We start from the raw sequence: 27,057 nt of genomic DNA on the forward strand, positions 1-27,057 counted from the left end.
AGATTATCACGTAGTAATCTATCAAATGCTTTTGCAAAGTCCAAGAATATCACCGTGTATGATTCTCCCTTATCTTACACATTCATCACCTTATCCTAAAAACATAAAGAGATTTCTAAAACAACACCTGCTCTTCACAAACCCATGCTTACATCACAGATAATCTGATGTTCATCAAGCCAATCCCGTATTCTATTTCTAACCAGTTTTTCTAACACTTTGATCACAGCTATAATTGCTAACTTCTATAATTGCAAACTTCTGTTCTCGAACCATGCTTGTAGAGAGGTATTATTTTTCCTTCTTTCCACTGCTTAGGAACCTTCCCCACTGCATTAAATAATCAGGACAAGGGCATGGCTAACTCTTTTGCACATTATTTAAAAATACATGGTGATATATCATTCATTCCCACAGCCTTATTAACATCTAACCCAAGCAACACTTGATACACCTCTTATTCTTTCATCTTTAATTCTCCTAATTTTTGCCTCCCTTCTACATGTTGTACGGCATCATTCACACCACTATGATGTACACTTTTAAAGTACACTTCATACACACACACTGATGAAGTGTACATTAAATAATTCCACTATATCATCTGCTATGGTTACTTTGCCACCATAACTGTCCACCAGCATCAACCTGCCATAATTATTTTCTCCTCTTGCTTGCCACATAGCAGAAAAATTCCCTTGGATTAGCTTTGACCTGACTGGCCAATCTCCTCTCATGTTCTACTTTTTCTTTTTTAATAATGCTTGTCACTTTTCTGGCCTGCACTTTATATTCTTCATGCATCTGCCTTATCTTTTCTATACAGTTCATCAACCCAGTGTGTTAATGCTAGCTGACTAAGGAGCTTTTTCCTGTTTGACTACCTTCAACCAGTATCTCATAATTACATTCACCCACAGGTAACTGTATTGATGCCTCATTCGCAATCACATCTTGTGGGATATCACCAAATCTAACTCCGATAAACCTCATATTGCTTTCATCACATGCTGCTTTTGATAATCATCTTGCAAAAACCCAACAAATTCACTCTCCTTCTTTCCACTCCAAATTCTTATAATTAAAATCTCCCATTAGGATCATCTTCCTTTTACTCGTCCAACTAATTTGTTTAAACATTTCGCAATCAATACTCTCCACAGTTCCTGGCCTATAGCAGTATACAATTATTATTATTATTATTATTATTATTATTTTATTATGTAACACCTCCAGGGAGTCCAAAGACATCATCGAGGAAGGGCACCTACTTTACAACTCTCCATCTCCACCAACTGCAACTACCTTCATCATCTACACCAGCGCTTCCCAAACTGTTGGCCACGGCCCCCCAGGGGGCCGTAGGTTTTGTTGAGGGGGGCCATGAAATAATGAAAACAAATTTAAAATGTTTTAAGACTAAGTAGATTTTTTTTATTTTAAAAGAAACGTATTTAACTTTTATTATTTATTATTTCTTTTTTGTTATTTTTTTATATTTTAATGGAAAAATTCACACATTGGTGTTAGTTCACAAACTTTGCTTCCTGCGTATTTAGGTGCTTAATGAATATTAGTAAATATTGCTTATTCATATGTTTCATTTCAAAGCAGTGGTTAATTGTATTTACTTCGAATGCTCTCCAGGGAAGCTCCAAATCTTCCTGTCCCTTTCATCACATGTTCGTAATCAGGGACTGTTGATATTGACTTTATATACATATCAAAACTCGTTTTATATTATCACTGTCATCCGAGCTAGTTTTCTGTTACCAATAAAAGTTTTGCATATACTTCACACATGAAAAAAAAAAAAGCTTAAACAAGTTCATGTGGGGAGATAGTAACTCGCTTGCAGTGGTAAACAATACGCCCTTCCTAACAGCCACTATACTGCAGAGGCAATAAAATCAAGTACTTTTATTATGCCAGTGAATAAGGTATGAGGAGTCTGTGTAATATATTTCTCAACAAATAGTGCAATTAGAGACAACTGGGATAAATACACACTAATTAATGAATCACATGTCCCCTCATACAGAAAAATGCTGTATAGACTGAAGCAAAACCATATGTTGCATGGGCAAACACAGTATCTAACTAAAAACTATTGTTATTAATTAGATTTGTGTGTGAGTTTGATTTCCCAAGGCAGCAATAAAATTCAACTGAACGTGTTAAAATTCGTAAAATTGTTAAAACTATTAATATATATATATATATATATATATATATATATATATATATATATATATATATATATATATATATATATAATGAATGTTATGGCAGTTTCACATATGGAATTCGGTTAAAGAGAGTTAACATTTCAACTCAGTTGTCAGCTATGCTTTTATCTTTTGTTAATACCGCCAATCATATGCACGTTTTAATAACCTGCCTTTGCTGTTATTATTGCAAATAATAACAGCAAAGGCAGGTTATTTCTGCCTTTGCCGTAAAGGGAGAAAAGTCACAAAAGAGAAAAATGTTCCTGGTCCGGGATTCCCTTATTCAGGTAATATTCACTAATTTCATGTTATCAGTCTGTGGTGTGACAGTATCGGTAAGTGGTGATATTATTTGATCTATTCTACATTAAAAAATTTAACCCTGAGATGGATAAGTGGCTGATAAAAAATAAAAAAAAAATCCCACGAACAATCAGAAGAAGCAGAAACAGACTCAAAAAAAAAAAAGACAGTATTTCATATTTTACCAGAACAGCCCACATCGTCTTCAGAACCAAACGGTAAGAGGCAAAAAATGTAATATATGCATTTGATTTTTGCAATATTCGCTGTGTATGTTTTGTATTGAATATAAATACAATAAATATTATAATAATATATCTCTCTATTATGATTTTTTTTCGAGGGGGGGGGGCGTGAAATATTTTAATTTTTGCAAAGGGGGCCTTGACATCCAGAAGCTTGGGAAGCACTGATCTACACCAATGCACCATCTACCACCACCACCCTTAGTATTTTCACAGACAAACGCAAACATCCATGCCCACGGCGGGATTCGAACCCGCAACCTTTTGGCTGGAGAGCGGATATGCTAACCACTCGACTAACCAGGCCGGCCTATATAATAATATATAGGCCAGCTAGGCTAATATCTAATTGAAGGACACAATTCTTCTGTACCATTAACAATACTCCTCCCCCTCCTCTCTTCATCTTCCTGTCCTTTCAAAAAATTCTATATCCTACTATTTCAAGCCCTGACAGTATATCATCCTCAGTCAACCAAGTTTCCCTTATGCCAATTATTTTTGGGCATACTTCTACTACTACTACTACTAATAATAATAACATTGTTATAAAATATGAGCAGATTGCTAAGACATGACGTTCCTTCAGCAAATCTATGCTGCTCATGCACAGTATAGCTTGTTTGTCTACCCATTTCTGTATGTGAGTTCTTACCAATGTCTCTAAAATCTTCACTACCACATCAGAGATACTGATAGGTTGGTAGTTAGACACATCAGTTTTTACACCACCTTTGTTTAATGGCACTATCATACATTCTTTCCATTCCTAAGCTGAGACTCAAGTTATACAAACATCTGAAATGCCTTGCCACTTCGGTTGAACATTCCTTTAGCAAATGTGCTGATATCCCGTCATAAGAATTGACAAATTCTTATCCAGGTTATTCAACAGCTCTTAAACCTCATTTTCATGCACCTCTAACTCTTTATCCAATGTAGCAGTAACACTGTGCATGTTACATACAGCTGGATGATGTATAGCGTAGCAAAGTGAGCACTCATTAATTTCATTAGCTTCTGGCACTAGAGTACCATCTGCATTCATTAAAGTTCTTCTATATTCATCTATTCTTTTTTTTTCTTGTGGCATAACAATAAAATTCTTTTGGATTGCCTAGCCAATTTCTTTTCATACTCCAATTTGCCTGCTTAGCCAATTTCTTTTCATACCCCAATTTGCTTGCTTAGCCAATTTCTTTTCATAGTCCAATTTAGCTTTCTGCTCAATATTCATTGCATTTCTGGCCCATGTTTTATATATTGCATACCTCTTTTCACTCTTATTCTTATGGTATTCTTTCTGCATCATCTTCTTTACGTGGACCTCTTGTTAATACAGTTGCATATCAATTTTATTTCCAACCTACGTGGGTGGTCTGAAAAGTTCTCAGCCTCGATCACAGATGGCAACACTATAGGCAAGATTTTTTTTTTCCCTAAGTTGGTACATCTATCATAAGCATCCATGTGAAATTGCAAGTAATTCTATCAAGTAGTTTGTTTTATACAGCCATCTGAAGCAAAAGTGTTGTCTGTATCAATTGAAATGGATAAAATTGAGTATCGTGCAGTTATAAAATTCTTTGTAAAAGTAGGTTTCCAAAAGAAATTCATTCAAAGTTCATAAAAGTTTATGGGCACTCTTCTCCTTCATTTTTGACAATTAAGAAATGGGATGCCGAGTTTAAACATGGCCTTACCAGCCTTGAAGATGATCCACGTGAAGGACGTCCAAAAAATGTTTCAACGCCAATATCATTGATCAAGTGCACGATATGGTATTGGATGACCAGCGAGTCAAAGTGTGAAATTGCTGAGACCAAATGCATTTCAAAAGAACAAGTAGGATATATTTTGCATGAAGAATTGCAAATGAAAAAGCTTTGGGCAAGATGGGTGCCACACTTGCACAAAAAAGCACTCACATGAAAATCTCTGAACAGTGCTTGGAGCATTTCACAAGAATAAAACTGATTTTATGTGTCAATTTATTACTATGGATGAGACTTGGATTCACCGTTATGCACCAGAATCCAAACAGTAGTCAAAACAGTGGACAGAAGCTGGTTGTTCACCGCTAAAGAAGACAAAGTCGGTTCCATCAGCAGGAAAGGTCGTTGCATCGGTGTTTTGGGATGCTAAAGGCATTTTGTTTATTAATTTCTTGAAAAGGGTGAAACAATAACTGATGAATATTATTCCAATCTTTTAACTAGACTAGATGAAAAATTAGTGAGAAAAGACCCAGTTTGCAGAAGAAAAAAATCATCTTTCGTCAGGACAATGCAGCTGCACACAAAGGTGTTTTGGCAATGGGAAAATTAAGGGATTTGCTCTATGAATTGTTGGAACATCCACCCTATTCCCCAGATTTGGATTCCTCTGACTTCTTTCTCTTCCCAAAACTAAAAATCTTGCTAGTTTTTCTTCAAATCAAGAGGTGATTGCAGCCGTAGAGGTATTTTGCAGATCTTACTGAGAACCACTACAGGGATGGGATAACGGTGCTGGAGCATCACTGGAATAAATGTATTAGTCTTAAGAGAGATTATGTTGAAAAATAAAAATAATTTTGAAATTATAAATTTTTTTTTTTTATTGTTAGGCCAAGAACTTTTCAGTCTACCACGTATGTATTCTTCAAACACTAGGGATACATTCAGACAATGCCTCATTTAAGCACTTTTCAAAGATTCAAATGCATTGCTGACATTTTTATCATTCAGTAACTGATACTATGGGATCAAAGATAGTATTCTCTTAAATTGATCATAATTTCCAGCTTAGTAGTTCGGCATGTAACCTTTTCTAATGGGAACATAGATACTTCCCAAGAAAAACTCAATCCCTCTAAAACCTTCCATCTTGTTAAGATATCTAGATAATATGTTTTCTATTTGGTCTCATGGCCAAGCCACATTAGACATTTTTCTATGCCACCTCAATAGTATTCACGCTAGAATCCAATTTACAATGTAAAAGGAAACTAATAAGAGTCTGGTCTTTTTAGACATCTTGGTCGTAACCTGTCCTTTTCAGTATATAGGAAACTCACTCACACAGGCAGATACATTCATAAACTTTCCCATCACTTCCCTTCTCAATAATATGGTGTCACACAGTACCATTGACAGGGTGTAGTATAGATGCAGGCTGCCTAACGGTGGCGCTTAATTAAGGGCGCTCGTTCACCCATATTGTGGTAGGTGCTGTATTAGGGCAACGAGGTATTTTACAATATCTGATGTAGATGCAATAGATTTATTTGAAGAATTAAAAATTCTCTCAAAAATAATATAAGAGAAAAGTGGTCCTCACCAAATTTTATCATATATATGTAACCAAAATCTTGTAGAAATTTATCCCAGCGTAACCACCACCCTGAGGATATTGTTAACAATTCCTGTTAGCTTAACAAGTGTGGAAAGAAGTTTTTTCAAGCTTGAACTGATTAAAAATTATTTGCGAACAGCAATGACCCAAGAAAGATTGGTTAGTCTAGCAACTATATCGATAGAGGTGAACATAGCTTATAATTTAAATTTAGAAGAGCTTATAAACAGTTTTATTGTGATATCCCCATAGAGCAAACATTTAATTAATATTATTATGTAATTGCTTTGCATTAATGTTTCTCTTGTAATAAAAACAAAATAGCATTGGAGATTTTCTTATATTTTTGTCTAATAATCCATCAGGGACATTTAATTGTGTGCCTCAGCGTGCTCCAATGTGGCAATGATCCTGGTGTCACAAATACACAAACCCAAACAGCTTATAACCTTTGATCCAATGAGACCTCTCTTGCAGCAGAATTCAATCATATACACCACCTAATGGTGGTGGTGTTTATTCCAGTGGAATTTATTTCACTGGAATAAATGTATTAGTATAAATGTCTAATGACTACAGTTCATGCAATATCAAAAAAAAAAAAAAAATCAATCTTTCCTCCATTTCACGACCTTCTCTTCAAAAAGGTGTTAGTAATGCTGTCATCATCCCCCATGTCCAAGGCACATCAGAAAAAATATCCAGAATTTTAAAGAAATGCAATCTTTGCACCACTTTCAAGCCCCACTTAAAACTAGCTACCCGTATCTGCTCCACTAAAGACAAACTCCCTCCCCCTCTCAGTTTCAGGTGTATATAGAGCTCCTTTTTCCTGCAAGTTGGTTCTACTATGTATAGACTGGAAGATCAGCTACCATCCAAATGGAAGAACATAAAAAATACATCTGCAATCATGACTGTGGTCAGTCTTGCTTTACAGACCATGCTTTGGATACAGCTCATCAATTGGGAAAAAATCAGGAATCAGTTGGAAAAAGACATCATGCTCCTCCATCACAGTAAATTTAGAAGAGAAAGGCTGTTTTTAGAATCAGCTGCTGCTCTTAAAAATCATTCTTTAATAAAACAGTGTTGCATAAAACTTCCCAAAATATGGTAAGCACTAATACTTGGAGATCCCAGTTTATATCTTAGGCCACTGACAGTTGTCCATAGAGAGTGCCTCACAATGTTAGGACTCTAGTCTTTTGTCCACGTGTTTCAGTTAGTTTTGTGCTGCCTTTTTTTTTTGTGTGTGTGTGTGTGTGTGTGTGTGTGTGTTACAAGTCTCATTTTGTACTCCCTGATGATGCCTCTGTAAATGAGTGAAATATTGCAATCATTAAATACTATTTTAAATTGTTTCTTAGTGCTGTTTCACTCCATTAAGCTTTTACCATGTGAAGGATTTAGTATTTTCTGAGAGGATAGAGTAGACAGGACAGGGAGTATGGTACTGCTGATGATAACAGATGAACTGCAGCTAACAAGAGTAGGACTCATTTGAGCACGTGGTAGCTCTTTTGACTCAATCCGGTGTGAGATCAAGTTTAATAGGACAAAACATAAAAGTGGATGCTGCTAAAAGCCAGGTGGTGCCAGAGATGATCTGGAAGACATGCATCAGCAGATTAAATAATGGGTGCAAGTTGAGTAATTATCATTGGGGACTTCAACTTCGGAGAAATAGATTAGAAGGAGGAAAGTTCACATGGCAGGAAGGAAATAGAATTTATACACTTACTGAGAGATAATTACATGAAGCAGAATGAAACAGAGGGGATGCAGGGTAAGAGGGTGTTGGATCCTGTTATAGGGTCAGAAGACCTGTCGGTAACTAAGGTGGCTACACTGTCTCCAATTGGGGAAAGTGATCATGTCGTCTTGACTTGGGAGGTAGCAAAACACGTGCAAATTCCAATTAAGAAGTGATGTGTATTGAACTACAAAGCAGGTGATTATGTTATACTTAGGATGTAGCTTGAAGAAGTACTATGGTATAATGACCTGCAAGTAAAGGATGTTCACAATGCATTGGGGGGTGGGTGTAGTCAAGGGATATCTGGAGGAAGCAATATCACACTGTATATCCATGGGCAGGAGGGTAAATCAGGTAGGAGTTAGATGTATGAGTAGTATCATTAAGTATGAGCTGCAAACAAAGAAAATGTTGTGGAGGGTATATAAGAAGAAAGGTGACAACATAACTCATGAACAGTACAGGGATCAAGCAAAAAAGGTGACCAGCGTGGTAAGGAAGGCAAAATGAGAAGTTATACCGCCTTTGCCACGAGTTGTCCCAGTCCTGAAAATACTTCTGGCACACTTGTAGCCAAGTGGAAAAACTTCCATCAACTTATCTCTAATCCAGAGAATTTTAATGATGAGGTGTGTGACACCTTTTGGCAACTGGTATATGGAAATATGACTTCTCCATTACTTCCACTTTAGCATCACCACCTCTGGGTCTGGGCTACCACTAATGAGACTTCAATAAAGGTCGAAACTGGTCTGGGTAGTGACCCTTCCCTTAATGCATAACATATACATGTCCGCAAGGAGATGTGGTTTGCATTATGGGATACTAAGGCAAGTGACGGGAAGTTATACCACCTTTGCCACGAGTTGCCCCAGTCCTGAAAATACTTCATTTGCAAACTTTGTTTGCTTACACTTGGATAAAGGATTAAACCGAATATATAATTGGAAGACAAAATCAGATTATGAGAAAAAATTAGCCAAATAGGTGAAAGGAAATCTCAGAGTTTTTTTCATTATGTGGCAAGTAAGAGGAAGAATGACTATGGAAGGATAATTTTAATAAGTGCAGATGGTAGAGAGGTAATAGAGACAGACGAAATTGTTGAGCTACTGAGTGAACATCTTGCAAGGGTATATCATTTAAGTGAAGATACTGTTATGACAGAAGTGACAGGGACTGATGTGAGAATGGAGGTTGCAGAATTAAAGGTATTTAGTATATTGCAGAATCACAATGCAAATACAGCTGTGGGATTGGATGGGATATTGGCTTGCATTTTACGAGAATGTGCATGGGAACTGGCGATGCCTTTACTAGGCTGTTTAATTTAAGTCTCTGCTCTGACAAAGTTCCAAGAGAATGGAAGGAGAGCAAAATAATTTCTTTGCATAAAGGAAGATCTAAGTCTGTGGTAGCAAATTATAGACAAATCAGTATCTCAGGAGTGGTTGTAGAAGTACTAGAAAAGTGTGAAAAAGAGAATTCAGAAATGGGTGGATAAGAATAAGATATTCTATGAGGAGCAGCATGGCTTTGTGAAGAGTCGGTCATGCCTTGGTAGTTGTTGTTTATTATTTTAACGGTATAATAGAACACAGAAACTAAGTAAATAATTAATTTATTGACTTGATGCTGATATTTCGCTGGTATTATAACCAGCATCTTCAGAGCACAAAAACACTGTTTGTCACAATACGCGAGACTAAAACAACATGCAACAAACAACTAAAACAACAATAGCTAACAACATACGTTTAGATGTGGCCAACATCCTGATCAAGTCCAAGCCTCCAAAAAATAATATCCCACATAAGGAATTCATTGCTATAAAAGAGCTACACAGCAACAGCCAGATTACCATAACAAAAGCAGACAAAGGAAATGCAACCGTGGTGATGGACACAACTGAATATGAAAACAAAATGCACACACTATTACAAGATCAGTCAACGTACAAAATTATAGATCGCAATCCTACCAACACACAAAAGAATAAGGCACGAAAATTATTAAAAAAAGTCACTTCCTGGCCCAAAGACACAGTTAACAAACTCAAACCTTTCCATGTTAAAACACTGAGGATCTATGGATCACCAAAAATTCACAAACCAGGCACACCCCTACGCCCAATTGTGGACAGTATAAATAGTCCCACATACAAACTGGCTAGACATTTAGCGAAGCTACTAGCCACTCTCACTAACAATTCTCCCTCCTTTATCAAAAATTCAGCACACCTAAAAAGCATCTTACAACACCTCACCCTAAAAAGCTCAGACTTAATAGTAAGCTTTGACATCACTTCACTATTCACAAATGTACCACTAATAGAAACCCTCAATCTACTGAAGTCACACTTCCCCCCTGATATATTTGAACTATTCAAATTCACAATACATGCAGGATATTTCACATGGAAAGGGAAAATATACAAACAAATTGATGGGACAGCCATGGGCTCCCCCCTTTCTCCCCCCCTAGCCAACTTTTACACAGAACACCTTGAAAAACAAGCAATCAATACAGCCACTCTCAAACCAACACTTTGGCTATGCTATGTTGATGATGTGCTTGCTATTTGGCCACATGGCCCCGAGACATTGAAAACATTCTTAGCACATTTAAATAGCCAACATCCAAAAATCCACTTTACTATGGAACCGGAAGTCAACAACTGTCTGCCCTTCCTGGATACACTCATCACACGTCTCCCAGATGGTTCCTTATCATTTTCAGTTTTCAGAAAACCCACACATACAGGCAGATACTTACACAAACAATCACACCATCATCCTTCTCAACAATATGGCATATTAAAAACGCTAACCCATAGAGCGAGAGCAATCTGTTCAAATGACAAGGCTCTGACTGCTGAACTGACTCGCTTACGCGACACCTTCTTGGCCAACGGCTACAATCCACAAAAAATAAACAAAATACTGAACACTCCCAAGAAACCCCTCCCACCATCCACCACAGAGAACTACAACAAAACAGTCACCATCCCTTACATTAAAGGCACATCCGAAAAGATCTCAAGAATTCTCAATAAACATAAACTACGCACTACATTCAGACCATATAGCAAATTAGCCACCCTCATCCGCTCACCCAAGGACATCATTCCTCCTTTATCACATCCAGGAGTCTACCAAGTACCCTGCTCATGCAATCAAGCCTACTACGGTCAAACAGGAAGAACTGTGAATATCCGCATCAGCGAACATAAACGATACGTCCGGAAATATCATTATGGGAAGTCGGGCCTAGCAGACCATGCTCTGGATACCCCTGCACACAGGATCAACTGGAAAAACACAAAAGTACTACACAGAAACCCATATAAATCAGAGAGATTGTTTTTAGAGGCGACAGAAGCCCTAAAACACACTCCAAATCTCAACAAATATGGCTGTATTAACTTGCCGAAGATCTGGGAGACAGTCATATTAAGAAAAAACTAGCACTTTTCTAGGACTCTAGTAATATATGATAGCGGTTTTTTTTTTTTTTTTTTTTTTTTTTCAGATAGAGGGCGCCATAATCAGGACTCTAGTCTTTTGGTTAAGTACACCATGTTGTTTTAGTCTCGCGTATTGTGACAAACAGTGTTTTTGTGCTCTGAAGTTTTTTTTTTTAGCATGTTGTTTTAGTCTCGCGTATTGTGACAAACAGTGTTTTTGTGCTCTGAAGATGCTGGTTATAATACCAGCGAAATATCAGCATCAAGTCAATAAATTAATTATTTACTTAGTTTCTGTGTTCTATTATACCGTTAAAATAATAAACAACATGTTCGACGAACACATAAGTCTGTCCACACGTTTATGCCTTGGTAGTCTACAAACTTTTTGTAATAGTTAGTAGATTACCAAGTTAATTAGTAGTGACAAATGAGTTAGATAAAGGGAATGGCTACATGATGATACCACTGGGTTTTGCAAAAAAAAACGTTTGACAGGATACTACATGGAACTCTGTTATGCAAATGACGGCAACAAATGGAGATGGATAGGAAACTGGTGATATGGATACAAGAGTGACTAATGGACAGATACGAAAAGAGTAGTATATGGGGGAGCAGAATAAAGGAGAAGGCAGGTGACTAATGGTGTGCTGCAGGGTTCTGTGCTTGGACTAGTGCTGTTTAATTTGTAAATGAATGATGTAATAAATAATTTGAAGGGAGATATTCAGTTGTTTGCTGACAATATGCAAAGTTGGGTTGAGTAATAGTTAATCAAGGTGATGGAGAGAGCTTGCAGGATGATTTAAATAGGCTGATATCCGTTATGGGTAAAGCATAATGGATGTCAATTTAATGTGAAAAAGTCTAAATTTATGCATTTTAGGATATGATGATTACAAGTTGTGTACCACATTGAGGGAACTGTACTCCATGAAATTAATGTATCCAGGGATTTTGGGGTAACAGTTGATAGAGAGTTAAAATTTAGAGGACATATTGCTAAAGTAGGTAACTCACAACATTGCTTGGTTATTGAAGAACACGCTAACCAGCAGAAATAAGGGATTCCTCTTTACAAAGCCTTAATAAAACCACATCTGGATTACTGTGCTCAAGTATGGTCACGTGGATTTCTTGTAGCTTATTCAAATCCTCTTGAAGAGCCAAAACATCAGCAATATTGTTAATAACCCTTCAAAGCTTCAATCATTTGCAAACAACTGAATATCTCTCTGTAGTCCCATGACAATGTCATTGGCATAAAGATTGAACAGTATTGGTCCGGATACTGAATTCTGTGGAACTCTACTTGTAACCTTCATACCTCTGATATCTCCCCCACATACAGCTCTCTGATATCTAACAGAAAGCCAGTTACAAATGCAGTCTACTAACCTAATATCCAAATCCATATGTTTCAACTTAAAAACCAACTTGTCACCCTGTCAAATGGCTTTGCATAATCTAAAAAAATGATAGTATATGCCTTACCCTTATTCACTGCTGTTGTTACTCTATTGTAAAAGATAATCTTTTTCTTCTTCTTTCTTAATCCTCCTCTTCTACCTTTTTACAGTGTCGAGGTTTCTTATTCTTGTAACCGCAACCATCTCGAGGATAAGGTCGTTGGCCCTATGTCTCCTGGTGTGTGTCCTATGTCTGTAGATGCCTGTATTCACTGGACCAGTTTGCTTGTTCTGGAGGAAGAAACACCAGAGTTTCCTGGTGAAAAAACCATCTACCTCTGTACATGAGACCAGCTAACTCACCTTTCGTTGAATGAGGACAGATAAAGGTTTCTCACGTCACTGATGGGAATCAAACCCAGGTTTTTCCCACCAAAGGGCTTCATCTATAATGATTGAGCTATAGAGGATCATAAAAGATAACCATATTACTAAAATGGAGTGCCCTTTAACAAATCCATGTTGGCCTGCAAAAATAATATTGCCCTCATCTGCCTCTATGCCTATCAAATTTCTCTATCAAAGTTCTTACCAATTTCTCCAAATCTTAGCTACAAAAGAAATACAAATAGTCCTATAGTTCGATATTCCCCATTCTATTACCTTTATGCATTGGGATTATCTTACCCTCTTTCCACTCTCCAGAAACCTTTCTCATCACAAGACTTTCATTAAACATCCAAGTTAATGGCATGGTCAGTTCCTGAGCACATTCTCTTAAAACACAATTTAAAATTCCATCTAGTCTCCCCTTCCCCTCTGCCTTACTGACAGAGGGAAAGGGGGACTAGATGGAATATAGTATACTCAGCAGGAATACATTCGCTCCTAAAACTTCACTCCCTTCTTATCCTTCTAGGAATAAAGCTTGCTATACATTGGCCAGTTGAGTCCTATCTCCATCCAGCAAGGTAATCTCTGTATAACCATTTGTCTTCCTACCCACCACATAACGTGCCACACACATTTCCACAAAAAATCCTTGATATTTTTCTTGGATTGCTAATCTTCTTTCATATTTTAATTTTTCTTTCCTTACAATATTAGTCACTTTCCTATAAATTGAGCATTATATTGCTCATGCAGCCATTCTCCTCTCTCTCTCTCTATATATATATCTTCCATAATCTCTTTTTCATTTGCAATTCTTTAATTTCTCATGGCATCCATTTGACTCCAAATCACTTTACCTTCTTCACTCTAGGTATGCAATCTATCATTGCTGTCAATAATTTTTTTTTAAGTATGTCCCATGCATTAATGATCTTTTATCCTTCAAATTCTTTCATCCATTATACTGCTGCAAGCTGGTTGCGAAGTCCATGATACCTCTACTTGCCTATTCATCCTCCAAGTCAGGACTGCATGGTTGCTCTCACCAGCTGTGGACATGTATGACATCTCAGTCGCAATCAGATCCTCTATTGCTCTCACCAAATCCAAAACTCTTGATCCTTGTGTATTCTTCACCAGATTTTGTCTAAGACAGTTGCAAGACAGCTATTGTTGAATTCCCCCATAATGATCACTTGCTTTGCACTTGCCAAACTAATTTACCTAAACATTTTCTGCTCATCACCATTTATATTCTCTTGCCTGTAGCAACATCCCACTAAATATCTTGTCTTATAAACATCTGTATTATACATTCAAAGCTCTTAGTCTTATTTCTATGAGATTCTCCACCTCAGAGGGCACAATTCATTACTTATCATGAGTGACACTTGACCACCACATTTACTTTCCCTATTATTCTGAAGATATATATATATATACATATCCTCAGGATATTATAATATGTAATCCCAGGTTCTAATATCTTGAGGGTACATAGCAGCAATCTGAAAAACTTCCTAGATGATTGGGTATTATAATGGTACTACATGATATCAGATTTAATGCCATTTCTTCATAATGTGATCCATATAGGTGATGAATAACAGTGAAAATAATGTGCACCCTTGTCTCACCCATGAGTTACCCTTCTTGTACCTCCTTCAATTTTAACAGCTGACTTACATCTCAAATAGGCTACATATTGTGTGATATAATGTCCCATTTATAATAGTAGTGTTTTGAACAACTTTTCTCTTGGTAACATCTCATATGCCTTTTCCAGATTTACAAAACTTAAATACTTATTTATCCTTGTTATATTCCCATGATTTCTCAGCTATTTGTCTTAAAATGAAAATCTGATAATTATGACTTCTGTTTGGCTTCAACCTAGTTTGCACTTTTCTAATCATTGTTATCATTGTCATCAAATTACATATCAGTAATTTGATGATAATGATAATAAGATTAGCTAGTTGTCTGCAAGGATAGAAAAATAAGAACACTATGGTGGACACAAGAAGTTAACACGTTCGCTGCCAACTACAAGTATACTCGTAGTTGGTAAACCAGCTACACAAGCCTGCTATGAGTATACTCGTATGACGCTTACCGCTGGCAACGAGATTACTGTACTGACCTTGAAGAAGTGAAAATGCTTGGCTTGTGGAGCTAGCATCAAAACTGTGTATTCTCATTGATGGTATATGCTCTGCACAAGCCAACTATGAGTATACTCATATGACGCTGACTGCCGGCAACGAGATTATCGTACTGACCTTTGAAGAAGTGAAATTGCTCGGCGTATGGGAACAGACAATGCCGAAATAGCGTGGCAGCAAACGTGTTAAAGAAGCAATCCTGGAAAAGAAGAAAGCATACCAAAAGTTCCTAGCAAATAAGTTGGCAGATGCCCTTAAAAAAAGAGAAAATGTAAGATAGCTAAGCTATGTGTAAAAGTAGCTAAACAAAAGGCATTGGGAACACTTGAGTAGGAATATAGAAAATAAATATTAGGAGGGTGGCAAAATGTTCTGGAGGCTATTGAAGAAGCTTAGAAATGGAGGAAAGAATACTGCAAAAAGAATCAAAGATGATAAAGGTGATATGAAAACTGAAGATAAGGATATCCTGGATGCCTAGAATAATTACTTTAAAAGGCTGTTAAATGAACCAAGCAGTGATAAAACCATACTAAAAAATTTTCAAGAGGAATGCAAAGAGGAGTACTTATCAATATTTGAGGTAGAAAAAGCCATCAAAAACTTGAAAAGTGGAAAGGCAGCTTGAGTAGATTATATTCAACCTAAAATGCTTAAGTATGGAAGTATAAAAGTTTTGCAGTGGCTACACTGCATGGGATAATTCAGAGGGCCACATCAGAAGGTAGAATTCTTAATTATTGAAGTAGAGCTCTTACAGTATCATCTATAAAAAAGGGAATAAAATTGAATGTGAGAATTACAGAGAAAATTTTTTAAGTGTTCCAGGAATCAAAATATATGGGAAAAATGTGACAAATTTAAAATTTGCAGACGACATTGCATTACTTGCAAGCACAGAAGAAAATCTACAGCGAATTTCTGATTAAATAAAGGAGTGTATAAAATCTGGATTAAACATAAATATAGACAAAACAAAAATTATACAAACAGGAAAAAGAAGCACCAATCTGAAAATTGAAATGAATAGTAAGAATCTAGAGCAGGTAGAAACTTCACCTACCTTGGAGGAGTTATTGAGTACAATGGTGAAATTATAAAAGATATAAACAGACGAATCAGTCAAGCATCCCAAACTTTTGGCCAACTTAATAAAATATGGAAGTCAAGAGACATCAAACAAGTAACAAAAGTACGAATCTGTGAAACAATGGTCCTCCCAATACTCCTCTATGGAAGTGAATGCTGGAATCTCAAAAAGGCTGAAGAGAAAAAATTATTAGTTACTGAAATGGGTTGGCTAAGAAGATTACTTGGAGCATCTCTGCTGGATCGACTAAGAAACGAAGACATAAGGAAATGACTAAAACAAGAAATAACAATAATAGACAAAATCCGAGAAAGAAGACTGCGATGGTTTGGCCATGTGACCAGAATGCATTGTTAAATTGTAATATCACAATGGATTATAGAAGTGATGCAAAGGACAGTGGTGATGTAGACGGTTACGTAAAAGTAATCTGAATGAAACCAGAAATTGAAGATTTCTGGTTTCATTTCAAAAACATCAATACTTACTCAGCCTCCATAGCTCAGTAAGTATTGATGATGCTCTTTGCTGGAATGAACTCAGTTTGAATCCTCTGGGATGTGATGAACTTATATAAGAACTTTTACTGTTAGGTATGTTAGTAGGCCTTATACAGAGTTAGTAGGGTTTCCTTTGGAAACTGGATTATTCACCCCACACAACAGTCAAACTGGCCAGCATGAATAATTACACACTTGAACATAATACACTGGGTCTTGTAGCATTAGTTGCTTTGGCTGTAATTAAAAACAGTGACAACAGTTTTACAAATTACATTCACGATCCTAAATACTATATCGATTCATTTCTTATCCACTACTATGCATTACTTACTACTACTACTACTTATTATTATTACTATTTATTATTACTACTTAATACTTATTACTACTATAAGGACTACTACAAAATCCAGTGGTAGTGGATAAGTAGTACTTATCCACTACTACTGGATTTTGTGGTATAAGGTGCTTGTGGCATATATGCATCCCAACAGTTAGATATGTGGTAGGTGAGAGATCAGGGAGTGCATCTATGTGGAAAATGTAGAAAATGGGAAGAGCTTTGTGATTTAGACATTAAGTGTAATAGACCTTGGCACCGTTACATCAGAAACAGGAGAATACCGATGGAGAAGATTGAGGGTAAGGATAACAAGGAGATTGTAAATGAAAAAATAAAAGTAAGGGGCATGGTAAGTTTGAATCATAGTGAAGTTTTCGAAGATGGTGTTAATTGGGAGGATGAATGGCAAGCAAGGGTAGGTAGCTTGCAGAGAGGAGAAAGAAAGATGTGCTGAAAGAGGAAGTGGAATGTCTCATGAATAAATTGAGAAGTGTAAAAGAAGAGATTAAGCAACTGGAAACAATGAATGCAAAGCGACTCAGAGTAGGAGTGAGAGACAGTTATGGGAATGATAGAAGAGGCGAGATTAGGAGAACTAGTAAAAGAGACGGAATGAGAAAATTGTGAGAGAGTGCTGGAAGCAAGGATGGAGAGATGCCAGGATGACAAGTAAGTAGGGGGAACAGACAAAGAAAGTGTTGGGGGGGGGGATGCAGGTGAGCAAGGTAGAAACAGAGTAGTAATAGGTGAGATGTATGGAGGCTCGATGATCCATGCTGCTCAAGATAGAATGTCTGAGGAGTGTTTGCCTGGAGGAATGATAGAAAGTGTGGCTATGGCAATTAAGTGAGGTAAAAGGGTGGATGAGATGATTGTGATGGTTGTCACGAATGACTTGAGAGGTAGTATGAATCGGGTGGCAAGAGATCTGAAGGTGTTGAGATCTGTTCATGCTGAGGTTCATGAGGTTGTAAGGAAGCCTCTGAGAAGGGGGGGGGGAGCGTGTGTGCACGTCTGTGTGTTGCCCAGACATGATAATGCAGAGCTGCGGAAATGAGCATCAATAATGAATAGTATAACAGCCAGAATGTGTTGAAAGAGGCTTGGAATATCTGGATGCTTTGAGGGCATTTGAGGATAAAAAGGAACTGTATGCAAGAGAGAGAGAGACAGCTTGCATTTGAATGAGGAAGGATATAGGCATCTGGAAAGAATGCTCTTCTCTGAACGAGTCAGTGTGTCAATGCAGGGAAACTAGAATTATCAGGATGGATGGTAACAGGGATGGCCTCTTGTGGGAATAGGTACTTGGGAGAAGGGGGAAATACATCGGGTAATGCCGAATCGAGTGGAGTCTGGAGGGGATAATTGTAGGTATAGAAACAGTGAAATTTTTATTCTTTATACTCATGATACAGGAGTATCTAGAATAAAGGAGATTAATTGCTGGTGCAGCTAGCATCAGCCTGTCTAAAGATTATATGGGATCTCTGAGATGTGGTTGATTGAAGATGACATACTAACAGGAATAGAAGTAGCAGAGTACAGCATTTTTTGAGAGGATAGGAAGGGAAAACGCAATGGTGAAGTACTGCTTATGATAAGTGATGATTTGTGTCCTCTCAGAGTGGAAGATTTGGAGGGCAGTGGCACCAATGGTTTTAAAAGCATATGGTGTGAGGTAGGACAGGATATTTAGTGGGGTGTTGTACAAGCCAGGGACCAGTGTTTCTCAACGTGGAGCATATGTCCCATGGGGGGGGGCAATTAGAAAATGTACACATACATATTTATACATATTTATATTATACTTTTTCAGAACTTGACTGATTATTATGCTAGAGGGGGGGGGCATCAAAATCTTTGAGACATTGAGGTGGGGCATGATCCAAAAAACGTTGAGAAACACTGCAGGGAACAGAGAGGGTGAGGAGCAGGAATGTTTAGGTAGTCGAGCTTGGCAGGTGCAAGAAGAATGATAGTTACGGGAGATTTTAACTACAGCAGTATAAATTGGGAAGCGAAAACTGCATGTAGTATTAAGGCAATGGAATTTCTAGAATTCTTGAGGGACAGATGTCTTAGGCAACACGTAGTAGAAGGAACATGAGGTATAAGAGTTTTGGATTTGGTCATAGCATCAGAAGAGCTGATCATAAGTGAGATGGCATCTCTGCCTCCCAGTTGGAGAGAGCGTGACCTTCTAGTTTTGACTTGGAAGATGAATAGACATGCAGGAGTATCAAAGAGAAAGGTACATATGTGGAATTATAAAGCAGGTGATTATAATAGTCTTAGATATCAATTTGAAGTAGTTCCATGGAGGGAGGAATTGGAAGGGTGAGATATCATTAGTTCTTGGGAAATTCTGAAGCAGTATTTATTAGCAGCAATAGCAAGTCAGGTAAAAAAAGAGGTTATGGAAGAGATATAGTGAGAGTGGAGAGCAGATGCATGAAGAATATAAGACTCAGGCCAGGAGAGTGACTAGTATGGTAAGGAAGGCAAAATTGGAATATGAGAAATGATTAGCATTGAGATCCAAAGAAAACTGTGAGGAATTTTTTAGCTATGTGGTCAGTAGGAAGAGAAATGATTGCAGAAGAATAAAAATGGGAATAGAGTGACTGATGCAAAAGACATAGTGTAGTTGTTTAATGAACACTTTATTGGGGTATTTCATCCTGGAGAAGTAGGTTTTAATACCAGAGGAATAGGGCAGGTTCGAGATTTAGAAGTACAACAGGAGAGTGTGTTTCAAATACTGAATACTCTGGATGTCAATAAAGTGGTGGGACTGGATGGAATTTTGTCATGGGTTTTGAGAGAATGTGTTAAAGAACTGACAGCTCCCTTGACCTGGTTTTTTAATGAATGTTTGGCCATGGGAAAGGTACTCAAGGAGTGGAAGGAGGGTAAGATACTCAAGGAGTGGAAGGAGGGTAAGATACTTCCATTGCATAAGAATGGTTGCAGACTGGAAGTGTCAAACCACATAGATCACTTTGTATTTCATCAGTAGTTGTTAAGATCTTGGAGAAATTAGTGAGGGATCATATAATCAGATCATTGGGTAGATGAGGGTAAATGCTATCTGCGATAGTCATCATGGATTTGTTAAGCTCTTGCTAAGTAACAAGAGCAGTTGATGAGGGAAAGGCATATTCTGCTATTTTTTTATTTTTTATTTTTTGGATTTTACAAAGGCATCTGAAACATCTGGAGTATACACATATATGTACAGAGAGAAGCTATATTTCATTTCAAAAAGTATGTCAAAGAGACAATGATATGATCAGCAGTTGTTCTACTGGTCTGACATCTCGTGGACAAAAATAGATAAATAAAATAAAATAACTACATCAAAGCTATATTCTATTTATAACATCGTCAGAGAACAATTTGATATAGATAGTTTTGTATATGAAATTGTTTGCTGATGACGTTATGAATACAATGTAGCTTTGATGTAGTTATTTTATTTTATTTTATTTATATTTTTTTTCTACTAGAGGTCAAGCCAGTAGAATAACTGTTGATCAAATCATTGTCTCTTTGGCATACTATTTGAAATGTAATATAGCTTGTCTCTGTATATATTATTATTATTATTATTATTATTATTATTATTTCGGGCGACTCCAGGAGTCCTTAGACTCATCGAGGGAGGCCCTAAACATCATGTCCACACAACTATGCGATTACATTCTCACAGTATCTATCATACCTTGTCTTGAACTCGTTCACCGTCATAGCACCCACAACAGACTCTGGCAGCTTATTCCACTCATTTACCACTCTAAAAGTAAAGAACCCAGCTCTAACACCCCTGCTAACCACACTCTTGCCCAGCTTCCATAGGTGTCCCCTAGTTCTCCCACCACCAGTCCTGATCTCAAAAATATCATCTGAATTAATCCTATAGAATCCTTTTAGCAATTTGAATGTCTCAATCATGTCTCCCCTTTTCCGCCTATCAACTAGTTTCTGCAACCCACAAATCTTCAACCTGTTCTCATATGGTTCATTCCATAGACCTGCTATCATCTTAGTCACTCGCCTCTGGATCCTCTCAACCTCCTCCCCATCAAGAGGGAACCGAGGTGACCAAATCTGGGCACAGTAGTCGAGATGAGGTCTTATCAGGGCTCGGTACAGAGGTACAATAACTTGTTTTTCTCTGCTCGTCAAGGTATTTTTCAACAACCAAGTGAGTTGATGAGCTGATTTAGCTACTTTTGCAGTGTGCCCCCTAAACTTCATCTCCCTATCCACCAACACTCCCAAGTCCCTGGCCTCATCAATCTCTTGGAGTACAGTTCCACCAATGTGGTATACTGCTGCTAATCTTTTCACCCCAAAATGCATAACCTTACATTTTGTCACATTAAATTGACATCCATTCTCCTTAGCCCAGAACTCCAATCTATCTAAGTCATCCTGCAAGACTTTGACATCTTCTGCATTCACTATTGCCCTACCCAACTTTGCATCATCAGCGAACAAATGAATTGTTCCACTTAGATCCTTCCCTATATCTTAACGAACAGATTAAACAGCAGTGGTCCAAGAACAGAACCCTGCGGCACACCACTAGTCACAGGCCGTCTTTTGGACTCTACTCCTGAATAAACTACTCTTTGATATCTATCCATCAACCAACCACCTATCCACCTCACCAACCCTATATCCATTCCCATATGTTGTAGTTTACGGATTAGTATTCCATGTGGTATCCTGTCAAACGCCTTTGCCAGGTCCAGCAGTATCACTGTAAACCCATTTCCCTTATCCAGTTCAGCCGTCACCTTGTTATAAAACTTGAGCAAGTTACTGAAGCATGATCTACCCTTCACAAAGCCATGCTGTCCCCTGTACAGTATCTTGTTTTCATCAATCCGTTCCTGTATTTTTCCCTTGACTACTTTCTCTAAGACCTTGACAACGACTCCTGATATGCTGATCGGTTGGTAATTTGCAACCGTAGTCTTGGATCCTCCTTTATGCAGTGAAACTAATTTCCCCTCTTTCCACACCTTCAGGACTAAACCGGACCCTAGGCTCAGATTAAACAACATGGTCAAGGGCACTGATAATTCTTTAGCCGCTTCACGCAAGACCCGTGCCGGTATACCATCCAATCCCACAGATGTGTTCACATTAAGGTTCTGTAATAGACTAGTCACCTCCACTTCATTCATCACTATTCCCGTATAAACTAATGGTTCCTTCATTTTTTCAATGTCACCACCTGGATGATATGCTTTTGCAAAGTGCGCGCTCAGTAACTCCACTATATCGACTGATTCAGTGACCTCCTCACCATCATCATTCCTTAAAATCATTTTACCGTGTACAGTTTTTTTCTTGCTTGCAGCATATTGAAAGCATTTTGTTTTGGATTCTCTTTTGCTTGCAAAGCTAGTTTCCTTTCATAATCCACTTTTGCTTTTTTTACTGCACTCGTTTCCTTTCTGGCCTGCACTTTATACCGTTCGTGTGCCTGCAGGTCTCCCCTTTCTTTAAATTCCCTCCACAGTTGTTTCTTTTTTTTGCAGCTCAAGCTTAATGGTGTTATTCATCCATTTAACCCCTACTTGTTTTACTATTCGGACCCTAGATATACAATCAGCCATTACCTCCTGTAAATGCTCCCTGACCACTTCCTATGCTCTATCGACATCCAGACCTTGCAGTTGTACATGCCATGGCACTGATCCAAGCAATCTCCTAAGCTTGTCATACTTGCCAGCACGGTAATTCCACATATACCCTGTCTTAATCGAAAATTCCACACCTTTAGCCACCTCCCAGGTCAAGACCTGGGAGGTGGCTAAAGGTGTGGAATTTTCCCTTATGATCACTCTCACCAATAGGTGGCAACATGGTCATATTCATTACAGTCAAATTCTCAGATGCTGTTACCAGGTCAAGCACTCTCACACCCCTAGTATTTTCAATTACATGCTGTCTCAGATAGTTATCCCTTAATAATTGAATAAAATCCTTTTCCTTCCTCACATGTGTCCTCTCCTCCTTCCAATCAATGTTACCATAGTTGAAATCCCCCATAATAATTACCCTCCTTACACTCATTTCATCAATTTCCCTATGCATACTATCTCGACCATCTATTCCATCACCTGGTCTATAGCAGCACCCAACTGTATATTTTATTCTGCCAGTCTCAATCTCACACCAAATAGCCTGAAATGAGCTCCTTTCACTATCCTGCGATAAAACTTCAATTCTCCTTGGCTGCAGTTCATCAGCTATCATCAATAATACCCCCCCCCATTTTATTCTCTCTGTCCCTCCTAAACACACTATAACCTACATATTCTATCCCGCTAACTATATCTTCTTCCGTCAGCCATGTTTCACTAATGCCAATAACCTGTGGCCAGGAAGAGCCAATCAAGGCCAAAAATTCTTCCTTCTTGTTCCTAATACTCCTGGCATTAGTATACATGAAATGCAGTGATCCCTTAGTCCCACCCCTATATTGATACGTTATTCTAAATGACCCATTCCCATTTTTTGTCCTTAGTGCTGGCTCGGGTACATTATATACATTCTTACACTCATCTGTCTCACTGATGTCTGCATATCCATCCCCCTCCCCCTCCTTGGTAGTTCTAGTTTCCCTGGTTTTGCACATCCATTTTCACTTCATTCAGCAACCCTCTTTCCAGTCTCCGCACACCTAGTCCATTCAAATGCAGGCCATCCATCTTGTATAAGTCCTTTCGCCCTTCAAACTCATTCCACACGTCCACGAATTCCACACCACACCGTCTGCATAACCTACGCATAATATCATTTGCAATTATGGCCCTCCTCCTAAACTCCTCTCTGTCAAACCGCGGCAACAGACTAACCATTCTAACTCTGTCACTCTTTTCTTTCGCTACCTTTAACGATACTTTCAAGCCCTCTCTCATAAAAAATGTATCACCTTTCAATTCATTCGTACCCGCTATAATTATTAATTCTTTCACCCTCTGTTTTTGCACTCTAATACTCTCACTTACATCCTTAAATTTCGCACCCGGTAAGTACGATTTAGTATATGTGTCTGTACTCCAGATGATGACCTGAATATGAAGATCGAAACATCGGGAAATTAAAGTAATTATTTCTAACATGGTTGTAATCTCCATTATTTGTCTGAAATTAACGTAAAGTCTTGAAGTTGGGGATACATCAATGAGAGGCTGCATACTCTGTTGGAGGAACTGCACTGGAGGAAGTGGAGAAGGCAGTGTATCTAGTGTGATGATTGATAGAGACCTGAAATTTATGGAACATATTGCAAAGGAGGTGAAGGTAACCCAGAGGATTGCTGCAATACTGAGGATGAATGCTGACCTTCAGAGATAAAAGAGTTGTTATTCCATGGTATAAAGTCCTGATCAGACCACGCTTGGACTATTGTTCTTGAATTTGGTCCCCAGGATTGGAAGGGGATTCATTAACTGTAGAAAGAGTGTAGAGATGGACAACAACTGTACAATGTTAATTATGAAGTAGAGGCGATATGATTGGGACTTTTAAACTCTTGAGAGGTGGTTACAGGGTTGACACTGCTGAGTTCTTTCGTTTGGTGGAACAGGAGGAGAGGAGCAAGGATTAGGGGCCATCCCTGGAAGCTACAAAAGGAAGTTGTGAGAAAGGGTGAGGAGTATCTTTGTATGGAGGGGTGGTTGACCTGTGGAATGCACTACCTGATAGAGTGGTGAGAACACGAATGGTCAATGTGTTTAAGGAGTGGTATGATTGTGTTTTCTGAGATGGGCCTCCCACGATGAGTCTTGTGACTCCATGGAGACCTGAATCCTCATCGTAATAATAATAATTATTCAGCTAGAGTAAAATTATTGCTTTTTATAATTTTAGTGCATTTCAACAAATTTTATGTGTGTGAATGATCTGAAGGTAAGATTAAGATTGCTTTGTATGATTTCCAAATACAGTAAACCCTCGATTTAACCAGACTTTGGATTTGACGGACAAATTTACGGTCCGTATGTCACACGTGAAAATTAACATGTTAATTTTAAAATGCTTTTAACCAAGATTTGCTTATATTTAAATTAACACGTTATTTTTTGTTATTAATTTCCTGTTATTTTTAACAAATTTTGACGAATAGGCCATCATATGTTGGAAAAACACTGTAGTAATTTAGCCGACATAAATGAGTCACTGCTCATAAAACATGTTCGTTGAATAATTAGCACATGATCACACCAATCGTGCTGTAATTGGTTCTTTTGTTGCATGGCATGAATTTCTGCGGCAGTTTTAAAGCGTGCTGGCGATGTTCCGATGTGTGCTAAGCCACGCCCAGTAGTGTGCATTTGTTTACTCGTGGTGAATGGTTGATGTATGTATGCATTTTATAGACATACATTCGGAAAATCTACTTTATTATATAACAGACTTTTGGATTTAACGGACATCCCCCTCACCTGAATTAGTCCGTTGTTATGTCATTACTTTTTCTATAAATTCCTTATCCCCTGTTGTGTCTACTAAGCTTAAATCTCTAACCTATAACAGACTTTCGGATTTAACGGACATCCCCCCTCACCTGAATTAGTCTGTTGTTATGTCATTACTTTTTCTATAAATTCCTTATCCTTATCCCCTGTTGTGCCTACTAAGCTTAAATCTCTAACCTATCTCTCTCTGGGACCGTTTCTCCTTTCGGAACTCTGACAAAATTTGTTTGATTTAGCTGCGCCAGTCAGAGTCCTAGAACAGAGGAATTCTTGCTCAAAAGAAACCTTCCCAGAGTTTAAGTATTACCTAATGTTGTTAAAGTATTAAGTGCCTATAGAAATTTCAACATTGCAGTCATGGCCTAAACTTTCCAATCTCTCTTTAATTTCCCCTTTGGAAATTAAAGAGAGATTGGAAAAATCAGTAAATCAGTCTCACGCTCTGACAAACTCAGACTTACATAGAAAAAACATGTTTATTAAATATCAAATTGCATACAAATAGACTTCCACACATCAAAAGTATGTCATATCAAAATTCTAATTCCCTAGCTAAGCAATAGGGAGCATTCTAATTATCAAATACACTATTTACATCTCTAGATAAAATAAGTACACACACATCATAAGACACTAGTTCAAATTCTAAATGAAGCTTGCTAACAAAGATCCATTCACATTTGACTGAGTGTTGCATACTCTCAGGCCTTCAACCTACTAGTTCAATATAGTTAACAAGTTACTGAGCACAAAGTCACTTAAAAGTTCTCTTTCCTTTCAATTAGAAATCTGTTCTTCTCTCTTTTCTCCAATACTAATTGTTACATGAATAAGAAAATTTCTGTACATTACCACTTTCTTGAGTGGTCATCATGCTCCTTTCATCCGTCCTTTGTAGTCAGACATCTTTCTGCTTTATCCAGGTCATGTGGATCTTGCTCTGATCGACACAAATGGCCATTCCTTGCTTTTGCCAGACTAATGCTCATTTAGCGCTATGCTGTCGTCAGCTCTGCCGTCCTTCAGGGGGGACTTTCCACCGTCTTGCATTGGTAAACTCTTACCGATGGCCCGAGTTGGTGGATGCCGTCATCTCATGTATGGCATGCCTGACTCCTTCAGTTAGCAACCGGGAAGGAGATTGCTGTCTGGCGCCGTCAAGCGGTCAGCACTGCTGGTCCACACGAGAAAAACTGGAACAGAAAAAATGGGGGGGTTCAAATCCGAGTGAACTCCCTTTTATTGCCCTTCATAGTGCCCTCTTGTTATATTGGAGGATCTCTCATTGCGCTCTCCTATTCGCC

The 27,057-nt window shown here is 37.9% G+C and overlaps 1 protein-coding gene across 2 annotated transcripts in view; it reads left to right on the forward strand.

Annotated features, from left to right (window-relative positions):
* Positions 1 to 27,057, forward strand: part of BBS8 (tetratricopeptide repeat protein 8) — a 305,336-nt gene that overhangs the window by 59,310 nt on the left and 218,969 nt on the right. The gene's annotated exons all lie outside the window — the stretch shown is intronic.

This window comes from Typopeltis vanoorti, chromosome 10, assembly GCF_054136105.1.
Source record: "Typopeltis vanoorti isolate ZY-2024b chromosome 10, IOZ_Tvanoo_1.0, whole genome shotgun sequence".
In the NCBI taxonomy this organism is placed as follows: Eukaryota; Metazoa; Arthropoda; class Arachnida; order Uropygi; family Thelyphonidae; genus Typopeltis; species Typopeltis vanoorti.